The sequence below is a fragment of the Chiloscyllium punctatum genome, chromosome 24 (genome assembly GCF_047496795.1).
Source record: "Chiloscyllium punctatum isolate Juve2018m chromosome 24, sChiPun1.3, whole genome shotgun sequence".
NCBI classification, from domain to species: domain Eukaryota; kingdom Metazoa; phylum Chordata; class Chondrichthyes; order Orectolobiformes; family Hemiscylliidae; genus Chiloscyllium; species Chiloscyllium punctatum.
Genome location: NC_092762.1, coordinates 15,469,489 through 15,479,717, shown reverse-complemented (window position 1 = coordinate 15,479,717; position 10,229 = coordinate 15,469,489). Strand labels below are relative to the sequence as shown.

General features: G+C 46.0%; 1 non-coding gene across 1 annotated transcript; it reads right to left on the bottom strand.

Moving 5' to 3' along the window:
- trnag-acc (transfer RNA glycine (anticodon ACC)) lies at window positions 1-73 on the bottom strand. Its single transcript has one exon. It is a non-coding gene; the product is annotated as a tRNA-Gly (tRNA).
- Between the last annotated feature and the right edge of the window lie 10,156 nt (window positions 74-10,229).

Sequence of the window (10,229 nt, the reverse complement as noted above, 5' to 3'; positions counted from 1 at the left end):
AGTTTCGGCCCAGCTTCGAACTGGGGACCTTTCGCGTGGTAGGCGAACGTGATAACCACTACACTACAGAAACCAGCCGCGGTCGCCGCCCTGCGGCGCAGTGGCATCCAGCACTGAAAGTTGAAGCCATTCTCCGTTTCACCTTTCTGTTTCCAATCGCTCGTTGTTGTCCAGCGTAATTGACATCTTGAAAACGTTAAAAAAGACACGTGAAATTGATGACAATATATAGACAATGATTTCGTCAATGTTTGGACCGTAGGGCGAGGTGGAATAAGCTGGGACGACTTTCCCTGCAGCGTAACGGCTGCGATATGATCTTATGGAAGGGTTGTAAACTGAGTATTTCTGTGTTTTACCCAAATTGGGGTGAGTTGAAAACTCGAGAGCATAGGTTTAAGGTGAGTGGGCTGAAATTGACAAACGACCTGAGGCACATTTCCCACACAGAAGGTTGTGCGTGTATGGAATGAGCTCCCAGAGGAAGTGGAGGAGGCTATTACACTCAGAAAATTGCAAAGGTAATCGGATGAGTTTCTGGACAGGATGGGTTTAGAGGGATTGGGGCCAAATGCTGGGGAACGGGACTTGTTTAATATTGGTTATGTGGTGAGCATGGATGAGATACACCTAAATATCTGTTTCCACGCCGTGTACCCCCATAACGTCTTGTTGCTAACACTGGCTTTAAAGGATTACTTTTTAGCGGAGTTTTCCATCGCAGTCTGTGGCACAATCGTTTAGTCTGTTCGACTTCTCACGGGAAAGGTAGTATTGTGAAACACTGCAGAAACGAACGACTTCCTTAATTTTGCCCCGACTGACCATACTCCGTGAAATTTTCCCAGACCTCAATTGAGGAGTTTTGCTGCTCGAAGTTACCTCAGAAACCCTGTTAACTCGTAATGTGCTGAGCGAATCGCAAAACAGAAAGCATTTAACACGGAACACAAACAAAACTGGCATGCCGAATGCATTTTCAGACAGAGAGATGCATGAATGCTAAATGTGACACAGTCCGAGGGCATGAGTCATAAAGTAATCTCACAACTAACAACAGGGCAATTCCAAACTACTCTTTCAAACATACTGCAGCGTTAGTGCACCACCAACTTTCCAGACAATGCTGAAAAGAGAGATAGAAAGAACATCATAAGAACGGGCCATAAAAAGTGAATTTCACCAATAACAGTCCCGATTAGATTACCTTTTCCTTCTGATGACTCCAGGACGGAAATGGGAGAAATTCAATAACATATGACACCCAAATTCATTGGAACGATTTTCCCATTGGACAGAAAACCAAATAACGACGAGTCGAGTCACCGTAGGACTTTGTTTCACAACAGCGATGAAATAATAGTCTCCATTCGGTTCCAGTAAAAGCACAAATTGCCTGGAACAGCAGAGGTGTTTGCGATTTTCCGCGCGGGAGGCGAACGCGATCATGACAGCAGAGACACTTGGACACTTCGGTCAAATAACCATGAGCTGCTAGACATTACTACAATTTCGATTCTTGCTTTGCTAAATGATTTCACACATTGCTCGAAACAGGACGACTTTCACGTTTACACGGAACACGAAACACACCTGACTACAGGGAAAATGCACAAAGCTGAGCAGGCCGTGTTCCACATCAAACCGTGCAGCATTTATTCAGTCACTGTGTCTGTTTTGCAGAAGAAGGGTCCCAAAGAATGTTCTCCACCCTAAAACCGGAGGTCGCATTACAATCCGAGAACGACAGATCACATTGTGAGCATGCTCTGACCTCGGGGCCGGTTCGAGATGCCACTTTCCGTGCCTTTTACTTTAACCGTGCAATTTGCTGCAGAGATGTTCACTCCTGGACATGAGCCACGTGGATACCAACTGAGTCGGAAACCTGTGCGGGAATCGATGAGAAGCGATTCAATAAATTTTGTTAACTTCCATGGTGCTTATTGGAAATGCAGTTTCTGTTCAAGTCAATCGAAAAGGCAGTTTCTGAACATAGTAACAGAAGTCAAAAGGTAATTACCTCACCCCACCCCCACTCCGGAAGAGGTGCTAACTGCCCTTGAGTGCTTTTTGATCTCGATGTGAAGAGCTCACACGCCTCTGAGTCACCTTCAAGTCTCTGTTTGCGGAGTGAATCACAAAGAAGGACTTTTACCAGAGCTGCAACCGCCTCACTTCCCCACTCGCTCTCCCCGTTTACATTTTCCTGCTCGTCAGTGATTTAAGGAAAACCAAATGGATGCGATGTCATTCTGTAGCCTCTCTGTCGATTCCTCCGTTTCAGTTCCAACATGGCTTAGATCTCGGGGCGCACCTTAATATTAGCGGCTATATGAAAACACAAGTTCAAAGGTTCCTCTGAGAGTGTAAATTATTTCATTGCTGTTGCTGATTGAATGAGCCACTAACGTGCGAACTGCCCCAAAATATGATTCAGGAATCTGGAACCAACTCTCGCGCGTTGAATAACGACAGACAGCTTCCAAATGAGGCCTTTCAGAGACGACTTTGGGGTACATTTGACAGACAGACAAGTTCAGGAATCTGTGGTGCGCTGTGACACCAGCGCAGCAGCTTCTTCCCTGCCTTTGAACCGGGCCGCCTGCGCAAGGAATGCCAATGCGGTACTGCTTTTCGTGGAAGGATCAGAACGCGGCAAGGACACTCTCAAACAGAATGGCTAATGCATCAGAAGCAGGTTGGAGAAAAACTTTATAATGCTTTACACAGTAATTAAATGGAGTTGCCTTACATTTCACTACGAGAGCAGATTCTTTCAAACAAATTCGAAGGCAAGTTTGCAGATGGGAAAGCAAGCAAGAAAGCTCCGTTCTTGTCCATGTAAAAGGCTGCAGTTGACGAACAAAGCAGTTTCGGCCCAGTCTCGAACTGGGGACCTTTCACGTGTTAGGCGAGCGTGAAGACCACTACACTACAGAAACCAACCGCGGTCGTCGCCCTGCGGCGCAGTGGCATCCAGCACTGAAAGTTGAAGCCATTCTCCGTTTCACCTTTCTGTTTCCAATCGCTCGTTGTTGTCCAGCGTAATTGACACGTGAAATTGATGACAATATATAGACAATGATTTCGTCAATGTTTGGACCGTAGGGCGAGGTGGAATAAGCTGGGACGACTTGCCATGCAGCGTAACGGCTGCGATATGATCTTATGGAAGGGTTGTAAACTGAGTATTTCTGTGTTTTACCCAAATTGGGGTGAGTTGAAAACTCGAGAGCATCGGTTTAAGGTGAGTGGGCTGAAATTGACAAACGACCTGAGGCACATTTCCCACACAGAAGGTTGTGCGTGTATGGAATGAGCTCCCAGAGGAAGTGGAGGAGGCTATTACACTCAGAAAATTGCAAAGGTAATCGGATGAGTTTCTGGACAGGATGGGTTTCGAGGGATTGGGGCCAAATGCTGGGGAACGGGACTTGTTTAATTTTGGTTATGTGGTGAGCATGGATGAGATACACCTAAATATCTGTTTCCACGCCGTGTACCCCCATAACGTCGTGTTGCTAACACTGGCTGTAAAGGATTACTTTTTAGCGGAGTTTTCCATCGCAGTCTGTGGCACAATCGTTTAGTCTGTTCGACTTCTCACGGGAAAGGTAGTATTGTGAAACACTGCAGAAACGAACGACTTCCTTAATTTTGCCCCGACTGACCATACTCCGTGAAATTTTCCCAGACCTCAATTGAGGAGTTTTGCTGCTCGAAGTTACCTCAGAAACCCTGTTAACTCGTAATGTGCTGAGCGAATCGCAAAACAGAAAGCATTTAACACGGAACACAAACAAAACTGGCATGCCGAATGCATTTTCAGACAGAGAGATGCATGAATGCTAAATGTGACACAGTCCGAGGGCATGAGTCATAAAGTAATCTCACAACTAACAACAGGGCAATTCCAAACTACTCCTTCAAACATACTGCAGCGTTAGTGCACCACCAACTTTCCAGACAATGCTGAAAAGAGAGACAGAAAGAACATCATAAGAACGGGCCATAAAAAGTGAATTTCACCAATAACAGTCCCGAATAGATTACCTTTTCCTTCTGATGACTCCAGGACGGAAATGGGAGAAATTCAATAACATATGACACCGAAATTCATTGGAACGATTTTCCCATTGGACAGAAAACCAAATAACGACGAGTCGAGTCACCGCAGGACTTTGTTTCACAACAGCGATGAAATAATAGTCTCCATTCGGTTCCAGTAAAAGCACAAATTGCCTGGAACAGCAGAGCTGTTTGCGATTTTCCGCGCGGGAGGCGAACGCGATCATGACAGCAGAGACACTTGGACACTTCGGTCAAATAACCATGAGCTGCTAGACATTACTACAATTTCGATTCTTGCTTTGCTAAATGATTTCACACATTGCTCGAAACAGGACGACTTTCACGTTTACACGGAACACGAAACACACCTGACTACAGGGAAAATGCACAAAGCTGAGCAGGCCGTGTTCCACATCAAACCGTGCAGCATTTATTCAGTCACTGTGTCTGTTTTGCAGAAGAAGGGTCCCAAAGAATGTTCTCCACCCTAAAACCGGAGGTCGCATTACAATCCGAGAACGACAGATCACATTGTGAGCATGCTCTGACCTCGGGGCCGGTTCGAGACGCCACTTTCCGTGCCTTTTACTTTAACCGTGCAATTTGCTGCAGAGATGTTCACTCCTGGACATGAGCCACGTGGATACCAACTGAGTCGGAAACCTGTGCGGGAATCGACGAGAAGCGATTCAATAAATTTTGTTAACTTCCATGGTGCTTATTGGAAATGCAGTTTCTGTTCAAGTCAATCGAAAAGGCAGTTTCTGAACATAGTAACAGAAGTCAAAAGGTAATTACCTCACCCCACCCCCACTCCGGAAGAGGTGCTAACTGCCCTTGAGTGCTTTTTGATCTCGATGTGAAGAGCTCACACGCCTCTGAGTCACCTTCAAGTCTCTGTTTGCGGAGTGAATCACAAAGAAGGACTTTTACCAGAGCTGCAACCGCCTCACTTCCCCACTCGCTCACCCCGTTTACATTTTCCTGCTCGTCAGTGATTTAAGGAAAACCAAATGGATGCGATGTCATTCTGTAGCCTCTCTGTCGATTCCTCCGTTTCAGTTCCAACATGGCTTAGATCTCGGGGCGCACCTTAATATTAGCGGCGCTATGAAAGCACAAGTTCAAAGGTTCCTCTGAGAGTGTAAATTATTTCATTGCTGTTGCTGATTGAATGAGCCACTAACGTGCGAACTGCCCCAAAATATGATTCAGGAATCTGGTACCAACTCTCGCGCGTTGAATAACGACAGACAGCTTCCAAATGAGGCCTTTCAGAGACGACTTTGGGGTACATTTGACAGACAGACAAGTTCAGGAATCCGTGGTGCGCTGTGACACCAGCGCAGCAGCTTCTTCCCTGCCTTTGAACCGGGCCGCCTGCGCAAGGAATGCCAATGCGGTACTGCTTTTCGTGGAAGGATCAGAACGCGGCAAGGACACTCTCAAACAGAATGGCATATGCATCAGAACCAGGTTGGAGAAAAACTTTATAATGCTTTACACAGTAATTAAATGGAGTTGCCTTACATTTCACTACGAGAGCAGATTCTTTCAAGCAAATTCGAAGGCAAGTTTGCAGATGGGAAAGCAAGCAAGAAAGCTCCGTTCTTGTCCATGTAAAAGGCTGCAGTTGACGAACAAAGCAGTTTCTGCCCAGTTTCGAACTGGGGACCTTTCGCGTGTTAGGCGAGCGTGAAGACCACTACACTACAGAAACCAGCCGCGGTCGCCGCCCTGCGGCGCAGTGGCATCCAGCACTGAAAGTTGACGCCATTCTCCGTTTCACCTTTCTGTTTCCAATCGCTCGTTGTTGTCCAGCGTAATTGACATCTTGAAAACGTTAAAAAAGACACGTGAAATTGATGACAATATATAGACAATGATTTCGTCAATGTTTGGACCGTAGGGCGAGGTGGAATAAGCTGGGACGACTTTCCCTGCAGCGTAACGGCTGCGATATGATCTTATGGAAGGGTTGTAAACTGAGTATTTCTGTGTTTTACCCAAATTGGGGTGAGTTGAAAACTCGAGAGCATCGGTTTAAGGTGAGTGGGCTGAAATTGACAAACGACCTGAGGCACATTTCCCACACAGAAGGTTGTGCGTGTATGGAATGAGCTCCCAGAGGAAGTGGAGGAGGCTATTACACTCAGAAAATTGCAAAGGTAATCGGATGAGTTTCTGGACAGGATGGGTTTAGAGGGATTGGGGCCAAATGCTGGGGAACGGGACTTGTTTAATTTTGGTTATGTGGTGAGCATGGATGAGATACACCTAAATATCTGTTTCCACGCCGTGTACCCCCATAACGTCGTGTTGCTAACACTGGCTGTAAAGGATTACTTTTTAGCGGAGTTTTCCATCGCAGTCTGTGGCACAATCGTTTAGTCTGTTCGACTTCTCACGGGAAAGGTAGTATTGTGAAACACTGCAGAAACGAACGACTTCCTTAATTTTGCCCCGACTGACCATACTCCGTGAAATTTTCCCAGACCTCAATTGAGGAGTTTTGCTGCTCGAAGTTACCTCAGAAACCCTGTTAACTCGTAATGTGCTGAGCGAATCGCAAAACAGAAAGCATTTAACACGGAACACAAACAAAACTGGCATGCCGAATGCATTTTCAGACAGAGAGATGCATGAATGCTAAATGTGACACAGTCCGAGGGCATGAGTCATAAAGTAATCTCACAACTAACAACAGGGCAATTCCAAACTACTCCTTCAAACATACTGCAGCGTTAGTGCACCACCAACTTTCCAGACAATGCTGAAAAGAGAGACAGAAAGAACATCATAAGAACGGGCCATAAAAAGTGAATTTCACCAATAACAGTCCCGAATAGATTACCTTTTCCTTGTGATGACTCCAGGACGGAAATGGGAGAAATTCAATAACATATGACACCGAAATTCATTGGAACGATTTTCCCATTGGACAGAAAACCAAATAACGACGAGTCGAGTCACCGCAGGACTTTGTTTCACAACAGCGATGAAATAATAGTCTCCATTCGGTTCCAGTAAAAGCACAAATTGCCTGGAACAGCAGAGCTGTTTGCGATTTTCCGCGCGGGAGGCGAACGCGATCATGACAGCAGAGACACTTGGACACTTCGGTCAAATAACCATGAGCTGCTAGACATTACTACAATTTCGATTCTTGCTTTGCTAAATGATTTCACACATTGCTCGAAACAGGACGACTTTCACGTTTACACGGAACACGAAACACACCTGACTACAGGGAAAATGCACAAAGCTGAGCAGGCCGTGTTCCACATCAAACCGTGCAGCATTTATTCAGTCACTGTGTCTGTTTTGCAGAAGAAGGGTCCCAAAGAATGTTCTCCACCCTAAAACCGGAGGTCGCATTACAATCCGAGAACGACAGATCACATTGTGAGCATGCTCTGACCTCGGGGCCGGTTCGAGACGCCACTTTCCGTGCCTTTTACTTTAACCGTGCAATTTGCTGCAGAGATGTTCACTCCTGGACATGAGCCACGTGGATACCAACTGAGTCGGAAACCTGTGCGGGAATCGACGAGAAGCGATTCAATAAATTTTGTTAACTTCCATGGTGCTTATTGGAAATGCAGTTTCTGTTCAAGTCAATCGAAAAGGCAGTTTCTGAACATAGTAACAGAAGTCAAAAGGTAATTACCTCACCCCACCCCCACTCCGGAAGAGGTGCTAACTGCCCTTGAGTGCTTTTTGATCTCGATGTGAAGAGCTCACACGCCTCTGAGTCACCTTCAAGTCTCTGTTTGCGGAGTGAATCACAAAGAAGGACTTTTACCAGAGCTGCAACCGCCTCACTTCCCCACTCGCTCACCCCGTTTACATTTTCCTGCTCGTCAGTGATTTAAGGAAAACCAAATGGATGCGATGTCATTCTGTAGCCTCTCTGTCGATTCCTCCGTTTCAGTTCCAACATGGCTTAGATCTCGGGGCGCACCTTAATATTAGCGGCGCTATGAAAGCACAAGTTCAAAGGTTCCTCTGAGAGTGTAAATTATTTCATTGCTGTTGCTGATTGAATGAGCCACTAACGTGCGAACTGCCCCAAAATATGATTCAGGAATCTGGTACCAACTCTCGCGCGTTGAATAACGACAGACAGCTTCCAAATGAGGCCTTTCAGAGACGACTTTGGGGTACATTTGACAGACAGACAAGTTCAGGAATCCGTGGTGCGCTGTGACACCAGCGCAGCAGCTTCTTCCCTGCCTTTGAACCGGGCCGCCTGCGCAAGGAATGCCAATGCGGTACTGCTTTTCGTGGAAGGATCAGAACGCGGCAAGGACACTCTCAAACAGAATGGCATATGCATCAGAACCAGGTTGGAGAAAAACTTTATAATGCTTTACACAGTAATTAAATGGAGTTGCCTTACATTTCACTACGAGAGCAGATTCTTTCAAGCAAATTCGAAGGCAAGTTTGCAGATGGGAAAGCAAGCAAGAAAGCTCCGTTCTTGTCCATGTAAAAGGCTGCAGTTGACGAACAAAGCAGTTTCTGCCCAGTTTCGAACTGGGGACCTTTCGCGTGTTAGGCGAGCGTGAAGACCACTACACTACAGAAACCAGCCGCGGTCGCCGCCCTGCGGCGCAGTGGCATCCAGCACTGAAAGTTGACGCCATTCTCCGTTTCACCTTTCTGTTTCCAATCGCTCGTTGTTGTCCAGCGTAATTGACATCTTGAAAACGTTAAAAAAGACACGTGAAATTGATGACAATATATAGACAATGATTTCGTCAATGTTTGGACCGTAGGGCGAGGTGGAATAAGCTGGGACGACTTTCCCTGCAGCGTAACGGCTGCGATATGATCTTATGGAAGGGTTGTAAACTGAGTATTTCTGTGTTTTACCCAAATTGGGGTGAGTTGAAAACTCGAGAGCATCGGTTTAAGGTGAGTGGGCTGAAATTGACAAACGACCTGAGGCACATTTCCCACACAGAAGGTTGTGCGTGTATGGAATGAGCTCCCAGAGGAAGTGGAGGAGGCTATTACACTCAGAAAATTGCAAAGGTAATCGGATGAGTTTCTGGACAGGATGGGTTTAGAGGGATTGGGGCCAAATGCTGGGGAACGGGACTTGTTTAATTTTGGTTATGTGGTGAGCATGGATGAGATACACCTAAATATCTGTTTCCACGCCGTGTACCCCCATAACGTCGTGTTGCTAACACTGGCTGTAAAGGATTACTTTTTAGCGGAGTTTTCCATCGCAGTCTGTGGCACAATCGTTTAGTCTGTTCGACTTCTCACGGGAAAGGTAGTATTGTGAAACACTGCAGAAACGAACGACTTCCTTAATTTTGCCCCGACTGACCATACTCCGTGAAATTTTCCCAGACCTCAATTGAGGAGTTTTGCTGCTCGAAGTTACCTCAGAAACCCTGTTAACTCGTAATGTGCTGAGCGAATCGCAAAACAGAAAGCATTTAACACGGAACACAAACAAAACTGGCATGCCGAATGCATTTTCAGACAGAGAGATGCATGAATGCTAAATGTGACACAGTCCGAGGGCATGAGTCATAAAGTAATCTCACAACTAACAACAGGGCAATTCCAAACTACTCCTTCAAACATACTGCAGCGTTAGTGCACCACCAACTTTCCAGACAATGCTGAAAAGAGAGACAGAAAGAACATCATAAGAACGGGCCATAAAAAGTGAATTTCACCAATAACAGTCCCGAATAGATTACCTTTTCCTTCTGATGACTCCAGGACGGAAATGGGAGAAATTCAATAACATATGACACCGAAATTCATTGGAACGATTTTCCCATTGGACAGAAAACCAAATAACGACGAGTCGAGTCACCGCAGGACTTTGTTTCACAACAGCGATGAAATAATAGTCTCCATTCGGTTCCAGTAAAAGCACAAATTGCCTGGAACAGCAGAGCTGTTTGCGATTTTCCGCGCGGGAGGCGAACGCGATCATGACAGCAGAGACACTTGGACACTTCGGTCAAATAACCATGAGCTGCTAGACATTACTACAATTTCGATTCTTGCTTTGCTAAATGATTTCACACATTGCTCGAAACAGGACGACTTTCACGTTTACACGGAACACGAAACACACCTGACTACAGGGAAAATGCACAAAGCTGAGCAGGCCGTGTTCC